At 41.0% G+C, this 17,896-nt stretch overlaps 1 protein-coding gene across 1 annotated transcript in view; it reads right to left on the bottom strand.

Annotated features, from left to right (window-relative positions):
* Window positions 1–3,366: 3,366 nt before the first annotated feature.
* The window catches only part of Hacd1 (3-hydroxyacyl-CoA dehydratase 1), a 97,824-nt gene continuing 83,294 nt past the window's right edge, over window positions 3,367–17,896 (bottom strand). Inside the window, exon 8 of the mRNA XM_085835175.1 lies at window positions 3,367–3,389. The gene's annotated coding sequence lies outside the window, so the exon portion shown is untranslated. The remainder of the gene's footprint in view (window positions 3,390–17,896) is intronic.

The raw sequence follows: 17,896 nt of genomic DNA, 5'->3' as shown, positions 1-17,896 counted from the left end.
CTTTGTTGGGTCATTATGTGGTTTAAGTATCAGAGTAATTGTGGCTTCATAGAATGAATTTGGTAGAGTACCTTCTGTTTTTATTTTGTGGAATAGTTTGAGGAGAATTGGAATTCGGTCTTCATTGAAGATCTGATAGAACTCTTTACTAAACCCATCTGATACTGGGATTATTTTGGTTGGGAGACTATTAATGGCTGCTTCTATTTCTTTAGGGGATATGGGATTGTTTTGATCATTAATCTGATCCTGTTTTAACTTTGGTATGTGGTGTCTGTCTACAAAATTGTCCACTTCATCCAGGTTTTCCAGTTTTGTTGAGTTTAGCCTTTTGTAGTAGGACCTGATGATGTTTTGGATTTTCTGAGGTTCTGTTGTTATGTCTCCCTTTTCATTTCTGATTTTGATAATTAGGATATTGTCCCTGTTCCCTCTAGTGAGTCTGGCTTAGGGTTTATTTATCTTGTTGATTTTCTCAAAGAACCAGCTCCTGGTTTGATTGATTCTTTGAATAGTTCTTCAAAGAAATCAACCACTTGGTTGATTTCAACCCTGAGTTTGATTATATCCTGTTGTCTACTCTTCTTGGGTGAATTTGCTTCCTTTTGTTCTAGAGCTTTTAGGTGTGCTGTCAAGCTGCTAATGTATGCTCTCTCTAGTTTCTTTTTGGAGGCACTCAGAGCTATGAGTTTTCCTTTTAGGACTGCTCTCATTGTTGTCCTTTAGGACTGCTCTCATAAGTTGGGTATATTGTGCCTTCATTTTCATTAAACTCTAAAACATCTTTAATTTCTTTCTTTATTTCTTCCTTGACCAAGTTATCTCTGAGTAGAATGTTGTTCAGCTTCCACGTGAATGTTGGCTTTCTATTATTTATGTTATTTTTGAAGATCAGCCTTAGTCTTGGTGCTCTGATAGGATGTATGGGATTATTTCAATGTTTTCAAATCTGTTGAGGCTGTTTTGTGACCAATTATATGGTCAGTTTTGGAGAAGGTACCATGAGGTGCTGAGAAGAAGGTATATCCTTTTGTTTTAGGATAAAATGTTCTGTAGATATCTGTTAAATCCGTTTGTTTCATAACTTCTGTTAGTTTCAATGTATATCTGTTTAGTTTCTATTTCCAGGATTTGTCCATTGATTTGTCCAGGAGTGTTGAAGTCTCCCACTATTATTGTGTGAGTTGTAATGTGTGCTTTGAGCTTTACTATAGTTTCTTTAATGAATGTGGCTGACCTTGCATTTGGAGCATAGATATTCAGAATTCAGAGTTCATCTTGGAAGATTTTACCTTTGATGAGTATGAAGTGTCCCTCCTTGTCTTTTTTTTTTTTTTTGATAACTTTGGGTTGAAAGTTGATTTTATTCCATATTAGAATGGCTACTCCAGCTTGTTTCTTCGGACCATTTGCTTGGAAAATTTTTTCCCAGCCCTTTGCTCTGAGGTAGTGTCTGTCTTTTTCCCTGAGGTGGGTTTCCTGTTTGCAGCAAAATGTTGGGCCCTATGTATGTAGCCATTCTGTTAGTCTATGTATTTTTATTGGGGAATTGACTCTATTGATATTAAGAGATATTCATTAAAAGTAATTCTTGTTTTCTGTTATTTTTGTTGTTAGAGTTGGGGTTCTGGTCTTGTGGCTGTATTCTTTTAGGTTTGTTGAAGGATTACTTTCTCGCTTTTTCTAAGGCATCATTTCCATCTTTGTGTTGGAGTTTTCTCTTTATTATTCTTTGAAGGGCTGGATTCATGGAAAGATATTGTGAGAATTTGGTTTTGTCATGGAATACTTTGGTTTCTCCATCTATGGTAATTGAGAGTTTTGCTGGGTATATTAGCCTAGGCTGGCATTTGTGTTCTCTTAGGGTCTGTATAACATGTGTCCAAGATCTTCTGGCTTTCATAGTATCTGGTGAAAAGTCTGGTGTAATTCTAATAGGTCTGCCTTTATATATTACTTGACCTCTTTCCCTTACTTCTTTTGATATTCTATCTTTATTTAGGGCATTTGCTGTTCTGATTATTATGTGTCAGGAGGAATTTCTTTTCTGGACCAGTCTATTTAGAGTTCTGTAGGCTTCTTGAATGTTCATGGGCGTCTCTTTCTTTAAGTTAGGGAAGTTTTCTTATGAAGATATTTACTGGCCCTTTAAGTTGAAAATCTTCATTCTTCTCTATACCTATTCTCCTTAGGTTTGGTCTTCTCTTTGTCCTGGATTTCCTGGATGTTTCAAGTTAGGATCTTTTTGCATTTTACATTTTCTTTGATTGTTGTGTCAATGTTTTCTATGGAATCTTCTGCATCTGATATTCTCTCTTCCATCTCTTGTATTCTGTTGCTGATGCTCACATCTATGGTGCCTGTTTCATTTCCTAGGATTTCTATCTCCAGAGTTGTCTCCCTGTTGATTTTCTTTAGTGTTTCCACTTCCACTTTTAGATCTTGGATGGTTTTGTTCCCCTGTTTGGTTATGTTTTCCTGTAATTCTTTGAGGGATTTTTGTGCTTCCTCTTTAAGGACTTCTACCTATTTAGCAATGTTCTTTTTTATTTCTTTAAGTGAGTTATTAATGCCCTTCTAAAATCTTCTACCAGCATCATGAGATGTGATTTTAAACCCGAATCTTGCTTTTCAGGTGTGTTGGGGTATCCAGGACTTGCTGTGGTGGGAGTACTGGGTTCTGATGAAGCCAAGTTGTCTTGGTTTCTGTTAGTAAGATTCTTATGTTTGCCTATTGCTATCTGTTAATCTCTGGTGTTAGATGTTCTAGCTGTCTCTGGCTGGAGCTTGTTCCTCCTATGATTCTTTAGCCTCTGTCAGCACTCCTGGGAGTCCAACTCTCTACTGAGTCCCAGTGGTCTGAGCACTCTCTGCAGGCAAGCTCTCCTGTTGCAGGGAAGATTCACAGAGGTCTGGTACTCAGATCTGCCCCCTGGCTGAAGATGAAGGCCCAAAGGGACCTTGTCCAGGAAGCTCTGTTGCTTCTGAAGCCCACTTGCTCTCCTGTGCAGGCTGGTTTCTGAGAGACCCAGGGTAGGAGATGCCTCTCTCACCTGAGTCCCAGGGTCAGAGCCCTTTCTGGAGGCCGACTCTATTCAGTGATCCTAAGATCCTGGGTGTGCTAGGGCGCCTGCAATATGGAGAGTCCTCTGGGGACCATGGGACCATCCATTGAGTTCATGCCCAAGGTGGCCCAGGGCTGGGGCCAACCAGAACGAACCCCAGCCGCTGGTTGGGCGGGTTTCCTGTGTCCCTGTTCCTGCTGGCACAGGTCCCTGTTGGTTGTTTTGGAACAGATGTTGTGTTCCACTCACCAGTGATGTCAAGATCCTGCAGCATGTAGAGTCCTCACCGTGGGACTGTCTGCCGAGTTCAGTGCCAAGGTGGCCCTGCAGACCAGAACCAGTCGTTACTTTATTCTTACATAATCGAGTATTATTATTAATTCAGTATGAGCTGCAGTTTCCAGAAAAAAAGCTGCACCTGTGCTAAACTTCTCCAAGGTTGATTGATTGATTAGAATGTCTCTGGTGCTGGAATGTTACATGTCCAGAGCCAAATTATCTCAAGCTATCTTTAGTTCTCATAATAGCCACTTACTGCCCACGGTGACCTAACATTCATCCTTGAGACTATTAGATAAATTACGTGGAATGTAAAGACAAACCCCTTAGCTTCAAGCAACCCAAAGGTTTAGATATCACCAGCTAACATCTGAGGACTATAACAGAGTTACAACAGTTACACCTTGCTGTACTGTGGCTATCCCGCATTACCACAATAAAATGCCATGATTAATGGCTTTCTTTCTTTTATCATTGTGAAAAGTAGATTAACAGTTCCATGTTGGGCAGCCGGAGGACAGTGGTCCGCCCTGCAGGGAGTGCCACCTTGGCACCCAGACTCCGCCGAACTTAGTCTGCACAGGTGAGAGTGAGGACCACAGAGGCAGACAGCTTCTGGGACAGGGGGGAGCCACAGAGCCGCTGAGGCAGCACCCTTTTGGGGCCGCAGACATCCGGCACCCTCCCAGCCAGAAGACGGTGGTCTGCCCTGCACAGGAACCCTCTGCCTCAGGAGCAGGGAGCACATCTTGGATCCAGGACTCCACCGAACTTAGGAACTTAGTCTGCACAGGTGAGAGTGTGCACCACAGAAGCTGACAGCTTCTGTGACCTGCCAAAGCAACACAGCATCTGGGAAAGGTCCTGTTTTCTGCCTTCTTCTTCGACCAGGAGGAGGTCCAAACACCAGATATCTGTACACCTTCCCTTTAAGAGGAAAGCTTGTCAGCAGAGAGTGCTCTAACCACTGAAACTCAGAGGAGAGAGCCTGTCTCCCAGGTCTGCTGACAGACGGTACTCAGAATCACCAGAAAAACAACCTCTGAACAGAGACAACTATAACAACTCCAGAGATTACCAGATGGTGAGAGGTAAACATAAGAATCTTACTAACAGAAACCAAGACCACTCACCATCATCAGAACTCAGCACTCCCACTTCGCCCAGTCCAGGGCACCCCAACACACCTGAAAAGCTAGACCTGGATTTAAAAGCATATCTCATGATGATGGTAGAGGACATCAAGAAGGACTTTAATAACTCACTTAAAGAACTACAGGAGAACATGGCTAAAGAGTTACAAGTCCTTAAAGAAAAACAGGATAACACAATCAAACAGGTAGAAGTCCTTAAAGAAAAACAGGAAAACACTTCCAATCAGATGATGGAAATGAACAAAACCATACTAGACCTAAAAAGGGAAGTAGACACAATAAAGAAAACCCAAAATGAGGCAACACTGGAGATAGAAACCCTAGGAAAGAAATCTGGAACCATAGATGCGAGCATCAGCAACAGAATACAAGAGATGGAAGAGAGAATCTCAGGTACAGAAGATTCCATAGAGAACATCGGAACAACAATCAAGGAAAATGTAAAATGCAAAAAGATCCTAACTCAAAACATCCAGGAAATACAAGACACAATGAGAAGACCAAACCTACGGATAATAGGAGTGGATGAGAATGAAGATTTTCAACTCAAAGGACCAGAAAATATCTTCAACAAAATTATAGAAGAAAACTTCCCAAATCTAAAGAAAGAGATACCCATGAACATACAAGAAGCCTACAGAACTCCAAATAGGCTGGACCAGAAAAGAAATACCTCCCAACACATAATAATCAGAACAACAAATGCTCTAAATAAAGATAGAATACTAAAAGCAGTAAGAGAAAAAGGCCAAGTAACATATAAAGGCAAGCCTATCAGAATTACACCAGATTTCTCACCAGAGACTATGTAAGTCAGAAGATCCTGGACAGATGTTATACAGACACTAAAAGAACACAAATTCCAGCCCAGGCTACTATACCCAGCCAAACTCTCAATTAACATAGATAGAGAAACCAAAGTATTCCATGACAAAACCAAATTCACACATTATCTCTCCAGGAATCCAGCCCTTCAAAGGATAATAACAGAAAAAAACCAATACAAGGATGGGAACCACGCCCTAGAAACAACAAGAAGGTAATCCCTCAACAAACCTAAAAGAAGACAGCCACAAGAACAGAATGCCAACTTTAACAACAAAAATAACAGGAAACAACAATTACTTTTCCTTAATATCTCTTAATATTAATGGACTCAACTCCCCAATAAAAAGATATAGACAAATAAACTGGCTACATAAACAAGACCCAACATTTTGCTGCTTACAGGAAACTCATCTCAGAGAAAAAGATAGACACTATCTCAGAATGAAAGGCTGGAAAACAATTTTCCAAGCAAATGGTGTGAAGAAACAAGCTGGAGTAGGCATTCTAATATCTGATAAGATTGACTTCCAACCCAAAGTCATCAAAAAAGACAGGGAGGGGCACTTCATACTCATCAAAGGTAAAATCCTCCAAGAGGAACTATCAATTCTGAATATCTATGCTCCAAATACAAAGGCAGACTCATTCATTAAAGAAACTTTATTAAATCTCAAAGCACACATTGAACCTCATACAATAATAGTGGGAGACTTCAACACACCACTTTCACCAATGGACAGATATTGGAAACAGAAACTAAACAGGGACACAGTGAAACTAACAGAAGTTATGAATCAAATGGATCTGGCAGATATCTACAGAACATTTTACCCTAAAACAAAAGGATATACCTTCTTCTCAGCAACTCATGGTACCTTCTCCAAAATTGACCACGTAATTGGTCACAAAACAGGCCTCAACAGATACAAAAATATTGAAATTGTCCCATGCATCCTATCAGATCACCATGGACTAAGGCTGATCTTCAATAACAAAATAAATAATAGAAAGCCAACATTCACGTGGAAACTGAAGAACACTTTTCTCAATGATACCTTGGTCAAGGAAGGAATAAAGAAAGAAATTAAGGACTTTTTAGAGTTCAATGAAAATGAAGCCACAACATACCCAAACTTATGGGACGCAATGAAAGCATTTCTAAAAGGAAAACTCATAGCTCTGAGTGCCTCCAAAAAGAAACTAGAGAGAACACAAGTTAGCAGCTTGACAACACACCTAAAAGCACTAGAACAAAAGGAAGCATATTCACCCAAGAGGAGTAGACGGCAGGAAATAATCAAACTCAGGGGCAAAATCAACCAAGTGGAAACAAGAAGAACTATTCAAAGAATCAACCAATCAAGGAGCTGGTTCTTTGACAAAATCAACAAGATAGATAAACCCTTAGCCAGACTCACTAAAGGGCACAGGGAAAAAGAAAGCATTCTAATTAACAAAATCAGAAATGAAAAAGGAGACATAACAACAGATCCTGAAGACATCCAAAACACCATCAGATCCTTCTACCAAAGGCTATACTCAACAAAACTGGAGAACCTGGATGAAATGGAGAAGTTCCTAGACAGATACCAGGTACCAAAGTTGAATCAAGATCAGGTTAATGATCTAAACAGCCCTATATCCCCCAAAGAAATAGAAGCAGTCATTAATAGTCTCCCAACCAAAAAAAGCCCAGGACCAGATGGGTTTAGTGCAGAGTTCTATCAGACCTTCAAAGAAGATCTAATCCCAGTTCTTCACAAACTATTCCACAAAATAGAAACAGAAGGTACTCTACCCAACTCATTCTATGGAGCCACTATTACTCTGATACCTAAACCACAAAAAGACCCAACAAAGATAGAAAACTTCAGACCAATATCCCTTATGAATATTGATGCAAAAATCCTCAATAAAGTTCTTGCTAACCGAATCCAAGAACACATCAAAACAATCATCCACCCTGACCAAGTAGGTTTCATCCCAGGGATGCAGGGATGGTTCAATATACGGAAATCCATCAACGTAATCCAGTATATAAACAAACTCAAAGACAAAAACCACATGGTCATCTCGTTAGATGCGGAAAAAGCATTTGACAAGATCCAACACCCATTCATGATAAAAGTCTTGGAAAGATCAGGAATTCAAGGCCCATACCTAAACATGATAAAAGCAATCTACAGCAAACCAGTAGCCAACATCAAAGTAAATGGTGAGAAGCTTGAAGCAATCCCTCTAAAATCAGGGACTAGACAAGGCTGTCCACTTTCTCCATACCTATTCAACATTGTACTTGAAGTCCTAGCCAGAGCAATTCGACAACAAAAGGAGATCAAAGGGATACAAATTGGAAAAGATGAAGTCAAAATATCACTTTTTGCAGATGATATGATAGTATATATAAGTGACCCTAAAAATTCCACCAGAGAACTCCTAAGCCTGATAAACAGCTTCGGTGAAGTAGCTGGATATAAAATTAACTCAAACAAATCAATGGCCTTTCTCTACACAAAGAATAAACAGGCTGAGAAAGAAATTAGGGAAACAACACCCTTCTCAATAGTCACAAATAATATAAAATATCTTGGCGTGACTCTAACTAAGGAAGTGAAAGATCTGTAAAATAAAAACTTCAAGTCTCTGAAGAAAGAAATTATAGAAGATCTCAGAAGATGGAAAGATCTCCCATGCTCATGGATTGGCAGGATCAACATTGTAAAAATGGCTATCTTGCCAAAAGCAATCTACAGATTCAATGCAATCCCCATCAGAATTCCAACTCAATTCTTCAACAAATTAGACAGGGCAATCTGCAAATTCATCTGGAATAACAAAAAACCTAGGATAGCAAAAACTCTTCTCAAGGATAAAAGAACCTCTGGTGGAATCACCATGCCAGACCTAAAGCTCTACTACAGAGCAATTGTGATAAAAACTGCATGGTACTGGTATAGTGACAGACAAATAGACCAATGGAATAGAATTGAAGACCCAGAAATGAACCCACACACCTACCGTCACTTGATATTCGACAAGGAAGCTAAAAACATCCAGTGGAAGAAAGACAGCATTTTCAACAAATGGTGCTGGCACAACTGGTTGTTAACATGTAGAAGAATGCGAATCGATCCATTCCTATCTCCTTGTACTAAGGTCAAGTCTAAGTGGATCAAGGAACTTCACATAAAACCAGAGACACTGAAACTTATAGAGGAGAAAGTGGGGAAAAGCCTTGAAGATATGGGCACAGGGGAAAAATTCCTGAATAGAACAGTAATGGCTTGTGCTGTAAGATCGAGAATTGACAAGTGGGACCTCATGAAACTACAAAGCTTCTGCAAGGCTAAAGACACCATCAATAAGACAAAAAAACCACCAACAGATTGGGAAAGGATCTTCACCTACCCTAAATCAGATAAGGGACTAATATCCAATATATATAAAGAACTCAAGAAGGTGGACTCCAGAAAGTCAAATAACCCCATTAAAAATGGGGCTCAGAACTGAACAAAGAATTCTCACCTGAGGAATACCGAATGGCATAGAAACACCTGAAAAAATGTTCAACATCCTTAATCATCAGGGAAATGCAAATCAAAACAACCCTGAGATTCCACCTCACACCAGTCAGAATGGCTAAGATCAAAAATTCAGGTGACAGCAGATGCTGGCGAGGATGTGGAGAAAGAGGAACACTCCTCCATTGTTGGTGGGATTGCAAGCTTGTACAACCACTCTGGAAATCAGTCTGGCAGTTCCTCAGAAAATTGGACATAGTACTACTGGAGGATCCAGCAATACCTCTCCTGGGCATATATCCAGAAGATGTCCCAACCGGTAAAAAGGACACATGCTCCACTATGTTCATAGCAGCCCTATTTATAATAGCCAGAAGCTGGAAAGAACCCAGATGTCCCTCAACAGAGGAATGGATACAGAAATTATGGTACATTTACACAATGGAGTACTACTCAGCTATTAAAAAGAATGAATTTATGAAATTCCTAGCCAAATGGATGGACCTGGAGGGCATCATCTTGAGTGAAATAACACAATCACAAAAGAACTCAGACAATATGTATTCACTGATAAGTGGATATTAGCCCAAAACTTAGGATACCCAAGATATAAGATACAATTTGCTAAACGCATGAAACTCAAGAAGAATGAAGGCCAAAGTGTGGACACTGTGCACCTTCTTAGAATTGGGAACAAAACACCCAGGGAAGGAGTTACAGAGACAAAGTTCGTAGCTGTGATGAAAGGATGGACCATTTAGAGACTGCCGTATCCAGGGATCCATCCCATAATCAGCTTCTAAACGCTGACACCATTGCATACACTAGCAAGATTTTGCTGAAAGGACCCAAATATAGCTGTCTCTTGTGAGACGAGGCCGGGGCCTAGCAAACACAGGAGTGGATGTTCACAGTCAGCTATTGGATGTATCACAGGGCTCCCAATGGAGAAGCTAGAGAAAGTACCCAAGGAGCTAAAGGGATCTGCAACCCTATTGTTGGAACAACATGATGTACTAACCAGAACCCCGGAGCTCTTGTCTCTAGCTGCATATGTATCGAAAGATGGCCTAGTCGGCCATCAATGGAAAGAGAGGCCCATTGGACTTGCAAACTTTATATGCCCCAATATAGGGGAATGCCAGGGCCAAAAGAATGGGAATGGGTGGGTAGGGAAGTGGGGGGCGCTATGGGGGACTTTTGGGATAGCATTGGAAATGTAATTGAGGAAAATATGTAATAAAAATATTAAAAAGAAAAGAAAAAGGAGACATAACAACAGATCCTGAAGACATCCAAAACACCATCAGATCCTTCTACCAAAGGCTATACTCAACAAAACTGGAGAACCTGGATGAAATGGAGAAGTTCCTAGACAGATACCAGGTACCAAAGTTGAATCAAGATCAGGTTAATGATCTAAACAGCCCTATATCCCCCAAAGAAATAGAAGCAGTCATTAATAGTCTCCCAACCAAAAAAAGCCCAGGACCAGATGGGTTTAGTGCAGAGTTCTATCAGACCTTCAAAGAAGATCTAATCCCAGTTCTTCACAAACTATTCCACAAAATAGAAACAGAAGGTACTCTACCCAACTCATTCTATGAAGCCACAATTACTCTGATACCTAAACCACAAAAAGACCCAACAAAGATAGAAAACTTCAGACCAATATCCCTTATGAATATTGATGCAAAAATCCTCAATAAAGTTCTTGCTAACCGAATCCAAGAACACATCAAAACAATCATCCATCCTGACCAAGTAGGTTTCATCCCAGGGATGCAGGGATGGTTCAATATACGGAAATCCAGCAACGTAATCCAGTATATAAACAAACTCAAAGACAAAAACCACATGGTCATCTCGTTAGATGTGGAAAAAGCATTTGACAAGATCCAACACCCATTCATGATAAAAGTCTTGGAAAGATCAGGAATTCAAGGCCCATACCTAAACATGATAAAAGCAATCTACAGCAAACCAGTAGCCAACATCAAAGTAAATGGTGAGAAGCTTGAAGCAATCCCTCTAAAATCAGGGACTAGACAAGGCTGTCCACTTTCTCCATACCTATTCAACATTGTACTTGAAGTCCTAGCCAGAGCAATTCAACAACAAAAGGAGATCAAAGGGATACAAATTGGAAAAGATGAAGTCAAAATATCACTTTTTGCAGATGATATGATAGTATATATAAATGACCCTAAAAATTCCACCAGAGAACTCCTAAGCCTGATAAACAGCTTCAGTGAAGTAGCTGGATATAAAATTAACTCAAACAAATCAATGGCCTTTCTCTACACAAAGAATAAACAGGCTGAGAAAGAAATTAGGGAAACAACACCCTTCTCAATAGTCACAAATAATATAAAATATCTTGGCGTGACTCTAACTAAGGAAGTGAAAGATCTGTATAATAAAAACTTCAAGTCTCTGAAGAAAGAAATTATAGAAAATCTCAGAAGATGGAAAGATCTCCCATGCTCATGGATTGGCAGGATCAACATTGTAAAAATGGCTATCTTGCCAAAAGCAATCTACAGATTCAATGCAATCCCCATCAAAATTCCAAATCAATTCTTCAACGAATTAGAAAGTGCAATCTGCAAATTCATCTGGAAGAACAAAAAACCTAGGATAGCAAAAACTCTTCTCAAGGATAAAAGAACCTCTGGTGGAATCACCAAGCCGGGCCTAAAGCTCTACTACAGAGCAATTGTGATAAAAACTGCATGGTACTGGTATAGTGACAGACAAATAGACCAATGGAATAGAATTGAAGACCCAGAAATGAACCCACACACCTACGGTCACTTGATCTTTGACAAGGGAGCTAAAAACATCCAGTGGAAGAAAGACAGCATTTTCAACAAATGGTGCTGGCACAACTGGTTGTTAACATGTAGAAGAATGTGAATCGATCCATTCCTATCTCCTTGTACTAAGGTCAAGTCTAAGTGGATCAAGGAACTTCACATAAAACCAGAGACACTGAAACTTATAGAGGAGAAAGTGGGGAAAAGCCTTGAAGATATGGGCACAGGGGAAAAATTCCTGAATAGAACAGTAATGGCTTGTGCTGTAAGATCGAGAATTGACAAGTGGGACCTCATGAAACTACAAAGCTTCTGCAAGGCTAAAGACACCATCAATAAGACAAAAAAACCACCAACAGATTGGGAAAGGATCTTCACCTATCCTAAATCAGATAAGGGACTAATATCCAATATATATAAAGAACTCAAGAAGGTGGACTCCAGAAAGTCAAATAACCCCATTAAAAAATGGGGCTCAGAACTGAACAAAGAATTCTCACCTGAGGAATACCGAATGGCAGAGAAGCACCTGAAAAAATGTTCAACATCCTTAATCATCAGGGAAATGCAAATCAAAACAACCCTGAGATTCCACCTCACACCAGTCAGAATGGCTAAGATCAAAAATTCAGGTGACAGCAGATGCTGGCGAGGATGTGGAGAAAGAGGAACACTCCTCCATTGTTGGTGGGATTGCAAGCCTGTAAAACCACTCTGGAAATCAGTCTGGCGGTTCCTCAGAAAATTGGACATAGTACTACCGGAGGATCCAGCAATACCTCTCCTGGGCATATATCCAGAAGATATCCCAACCGGTAAAAAGGACACATGCTCCACTATGTTCATAGCAGCCCTATTTATAATAGCCAGAAGCTGGAAAGAACCCAGATGTCCCTCAACAGAGGAATGGATACAGAAATTATGGTACATTTACACAATGGAGTACTACCCAGCTATTAAAAAGAATGAATTTATGAAATTCCTAGCCAAATGGATGGACCTGGAGGGCATCATCTTGAGTGAAATAACACAATCACAAAAGAACTCAGACAATATGTATTCACTGATAAGTGGATATTAGCCCAAAACTTAGGATACCCAAGATATAAGATACAATTTGCTAAACGCATGAAACTCAAGAAGAATGAAGACCAAAGTGTGGACACTGTGCACCTTCTTAGAATTGGGAACAAAACACCCAGGGAAGGAGTTACAGAGACAAAGTTCGTAGCTGTGATGAAAGGATGGACCATTTAGAGACTGCCGTATCCAGGGATCCATCCCATAATCAGCTTCTAAACGCTGACACCATTGCATACACTAGCAAGATTTTGCTGAAAGGACCCAAATATAGCTGTCTCTTGTGAGACGAGGCCGGGGCCTAGCAAACACAGGAGTGGATGTTCACAGTCAGCTATTGGATGTATCACAGGGCTCCCAATGGAGAAGCTAGAGAAAGTACCCAAGGAGCTAAAGGGATCTGCAACCCTATTGTTGGAACAACATGATGTACTAACCAGAACCCCGGAGCTCTTGTCTCTAGCTGCATATGTATCGAAAGATGGCCTAGTCGGCCATCAATGGAAAGAGAGGCCCATTGGACTTGCAAACTTTATATGCCCCAATATAGGGGAATGCCAGGGCCAAAAGAATGGGAATGGGTGGGTAGGGAAGTGGGGGGCGCTATGGGGGACTTTTGGGATAGCATTGGAAATGTAATTGAGGAAAATATGTAATAAAAATATTAAAAAGAAAAAAAAAAAAAAGAAATTCCTAGCCAAATGGATGGACCTGGAGGGCATCATCTTGAATGAGGTAACACAATCACAAAGGAACTCACACAATATGTATTCACTGATAAGTGGATATTAGCCCAAAACTTAAGATACCCAAGATATAAGATACAATTTGCTAAACGCATGAAACTCAAGAAGAATGAAGACCAAAGTGTGGACACTGTGCACCTTCTTAGAATTGGGAACAAAACGCCCAGGGAAGGAGTTACAGAGACAAAGTTTTGAGCTGTGATGAAAGGATGGACCATCTAGAGACTGCCTTATCCAGGGATCCATCCCATAATCAGCTTCCAAACGTTGACACCATTGCATACACTAGCAAGAATTTGCTGAAAGGACCCAAATATAGCTGTCTCTTGTGAGACTATGCCGGGGCCTAGCAAACACAGGAGTGGATGCTCACAGTCAGCTATTGGACGTATCACAATGGAGAAGCTAGAGAAAGTACCCAAGGAGCTAAAGGGATCTGCAACCCTATTGTTGGAACAACATGATGTACTAACCAGAACCCCGGAGCTCTTGTCTCTAGCTGCCTATGTATCGAAAGATGGCCTAGTCGGCCATCAATGGAAAGAGAGGCCCATTGGACTTGCAAACTTTATATGCCCCAATATAGGGGAATGCCAGGGCCAAAAGAATGGGAATGGGTGGGTAGGGAAGTGGGGGGCGCTATGGGGGACTTTTGGGATAGCATTGGAAATGTAATTGAGGAAAATATGTAATAAAAAATATTAAAAATTAAAAAAAAATAAAATAAAAAAGAAAGTGTAGATATCACCATATAACAAACTAATACACCTGTATAAAAAAAAAAAAAAAAAAAAAAAAAAAAAAAACAGTTCCATGTTGGAACATAAATTTGGGTAGTTTCAGTCTTTGCTTTAGGCTATGGTCTCTTCTTATATGGCTCCAGGATAAATGATCTCTTATTCTGTTTGAAATGAGAGCTGTGGTTTGTGTTGGTGCTCTTAGGTGGGGTTCAAAGGATGACCTACTTTCACTGGAGGAATCACCAGGGTGGGCACCAGATTGGCCAGCATGGGAGCATTGTGCGCAACCTCCAGCACTGCTGGCTTGGGCAGAAGTTGGTGAGTTTTTCAGGGCTCAGACCTCCCTTGGTTTGAATGAATGTTCACTGGTCAGTCTGGTTGTCAGGATCCAGTTCTAGGTTTTAGAGCACTCACTTTTACAGTTTTAAGGAATCCACGTTGCTTTTCCTTTCCAGAACATGTACTTTCAGACCATTTGTTTTTGTTTGATTCTAGAAGATTTTGCTTGTTAATTTCCCATCATTTCAGCCTTTTTTCCTGCTACTCCTTCAATATATCAAGAAATGTCATAAATACAAAAGAGAAAAATTGCCATTTCGTATTCCAGTTGGCTCTGCTTTTCCTAATTATGTTAATTCCACTTGTAGCTATTTGGGGGAGGGGGATGAGGAAATATATCTAGAGGTAAGTTGGCTTTATGCTTCTCTTAGTTGAAAATATTTGGTCCTAAACTGCTTTACACACACACACACACACACACACACACACACACACAGATACACGTGTGCACGCTAGGCAATAGAATTAAATATTCCTGTGTCAGTTGGGTTTTTGTCAATTTGAGACAAACTAAGCAAAGGAAATCTCAATGGAGAAAATGTCCTGATCAGATTGGACTGTGGGCAAGACAGTGGAGCATTTTCTTGATTGATGGCTGGTGTGTGAAAGCCAAGCCTACTGTGGCCTGTGCCACCCCTGGGGAAGTGATCCTGCTTTGTAAACTGGGTAAGCCATGGAAAGAGAGTAAGTAGCACTCCTCACCAGCTCTGCTTCAGATTCTTCTGCCAGGTTCCTGCTTCTGCCCTGTCCTGACTTCTCTCTATGATGGACTGTCATATTTGTGTTTATTTGGCAAATGAATAAACACTTTCTTCCCTCAGTTGCTTTTTTGGTCAGGGATTTATCAATCTAGAATTTCATCCTACTGGAATTCCGTGCTTTTGTTCAGAAAAGCACACACAAACAAACGACAATGAAGTATGTGCTCAATTTTTTGACCCATAGTTAGTTTGTGGATCGCTTGCCTAATTAACACACTGAAAGGTCAATATTGTCCCTATTTATCCTCATTTAGGGACCAGGCCTGATTTCAGAAAGAAGTCCATCAGGCACTAGCTCCAAGAATGGACCATAAATCCCAGAAACTAGGCCTTATGTCCTAGTTTCAGGAACAGACCAGAACATCAAGAACAAGATCATAAAATCCCCTCCCAAAGAAAAGTCTGGGGATATCCACAAGAATGGGAAAATATCTTATCCCAGGATGGATCATCTGTGCTGGGCAGTCCTATCTCATCCTGTAGTTAAACTTTTATAAAATAGGGATGCAGACCACTGACCACCTGACACAAGCCAATCAGAAGCCAATCCCTGCAACTCCCCTAGCACCAAACAATGAAATTTTAGATTACCTAACCCCCTCTCTACATATAGAAGAACTAAATTTAGCAGCCAAATCAGAGTTATACTAATGTCACCACTTGGCCCCTGCTAGTCATATTCAGAGATTTTTGGGACTCTTACAATACTGCAAGAAACAGAGTTTGCATTGGCTGCTAGCTCAATAATGAGGCAGGAGACTAGGGACTGGAGAAATTATATCAAAATTAACATACAAAAGGAGCCAGTTAGCAGACAAAAACTGGGCACCTTTCTCTAAGAGCTACAGACAATAAACAGAGTAATCTCCCCTCCACCAGGAAAACAAAAGCCTGGGACCAAACTGGGGGTGGGAGTGGGAAGTGAAGCAGGGGCTGATGGCTCTCCAGCCCTTCACTTCTGAGAGGTGCTTTTCCCTCTGCTCTCTAGCCCATTGTCATTCCCAGTAGTCTTTCCATTTCCTACTAAACTGTCTCTATTTCTTTCCAAATATGTGACCCTGCTCCAATTCTTTGTCTTCAGACACAACAACCTGGAAAGCTTAATACGTGCCCCCAAGATGTAATTCTATGTCTACAACAAAAAGAATATACAATATCAGGGAAATGCAAACCAAAATGACCCTGAGATTCTACCTCACAAATCAGAATGGCTAAGATAAAAAATGCAGGTGAGAGCTGGGCATGGTGGCACACACCTTTAATCCCAGCACTTGGGAGGCAGAGGCAGGTGGATTTCTGAGTTTGAGGCCAGCCTGGTCTACAAAGTGAGTTCCAGGACAGCCAGGGCTATACAGAGAAACCCTGTCTCAAAACCTAAAAAAAAAAAAAATTCAGGTGACAGCAGATGTTGGTGAGGATATGGAGAAAGAAGAACACTCCTCCACTGCTGGTGGGACTGCAAACTGGTACAACCACTCTGGAAACCAATCTGGAGGTTCCTCAGAAAATTGGAAATAGATCTACTTGAAGACCCATGTATACCTCTCTTGGAGTGCCCCACCATACCACAGAGGCATGTTCTCCACTATGTTCATAGTAGCCTTATTTGTGATAGCCAGAAGCTGGAAACAGCCCAGATATCCCACAACAGAAAAATGGATACAGAAAGTGTGGTTCATTTACACAATGGAATACTCAGCTATTAAGAATGAGGACATCCTGAGTTATGCAGGCAAATGGGTGGAACTAGAAATATCATCCTGAGTGAGGTAAACCAGTCACAAAAGAACACACATGGTGTGTACTCACTTATCAGGATATTAACCCAAAAGTTCACAATGCCCATGATACAACCCACAAACCATATGGAGCTTAGGAGGAAGGAAGACCAGGGTGTGAATGCTTCAGTCCTGCATTGAGGTGAGAACAGAATTATTACAGGAGGGTGGAGAGGGGGACCTGGGAGGAAGAGAGGAGGGGGACCTGGGAGGGAGAGAGGAGGGGGAGGAAATAAGGGGAGGTTGGCAGTATTGAAAGGAAATAAAACTTAAGACCTGTAATTCATGTAATTTATGTCAAATAGCCCAAAGAGTTGTTTGTGAGCTTTGAAACCTGAGGCTGAGAACATAGCAGAACAGGCCAGGACATGCCCAGACAGGCCTGTCGTTACATGTCCTGACTGGCCTAGTGCCTCCCTATCTCCCGCCCTTCTGACAATCTGTTGATGTTTAAATGGACCAATCATGTGAAACTGCGCCAATTCCTCCTCCAGCCCCACCCCTTTTCTATAAAACCCCCTAGCTTCCAAGCCTCGTGGTCGAAACCAGTCTCCTGTGTGAGATACGTTTGGAACCGGAGCTCCGCCATTATGGCTCCACCATGTGGTCAACACCTCTGTCTCCTGTGGGAGATATGTGTCTGCCCAGAGCTCTGTCATTAAAATACCTCGTGTTCTTACATCAAGTTGGTCATCTGTTCGTGATTCTTGGGTGCACGCCAAATCGGGAATTGAGTGGGGGTTTCCCCACTAGGTTCTTTCAGTATCAGGTACTGGAAGGGATGAG

This window comes from Mus caroli, unplaced genomic scaffold, assembly GCF_978045245.1.
Source record: "Mus caroli unplaced genomic scaffold, Mus_caroli_1 scaffold_2, whole genome shotgun sequence".
Taxonomy (NCBI): Eukaryota; Metazoa; Chordata; class Mammalia; order Rodentia; family Muridae; genus Mus; species Mus caroli.
Note: the sequence above shows the minus strand (reverse complement) of the source record. Positions and strands in the feature narration are given on the sequence as shown.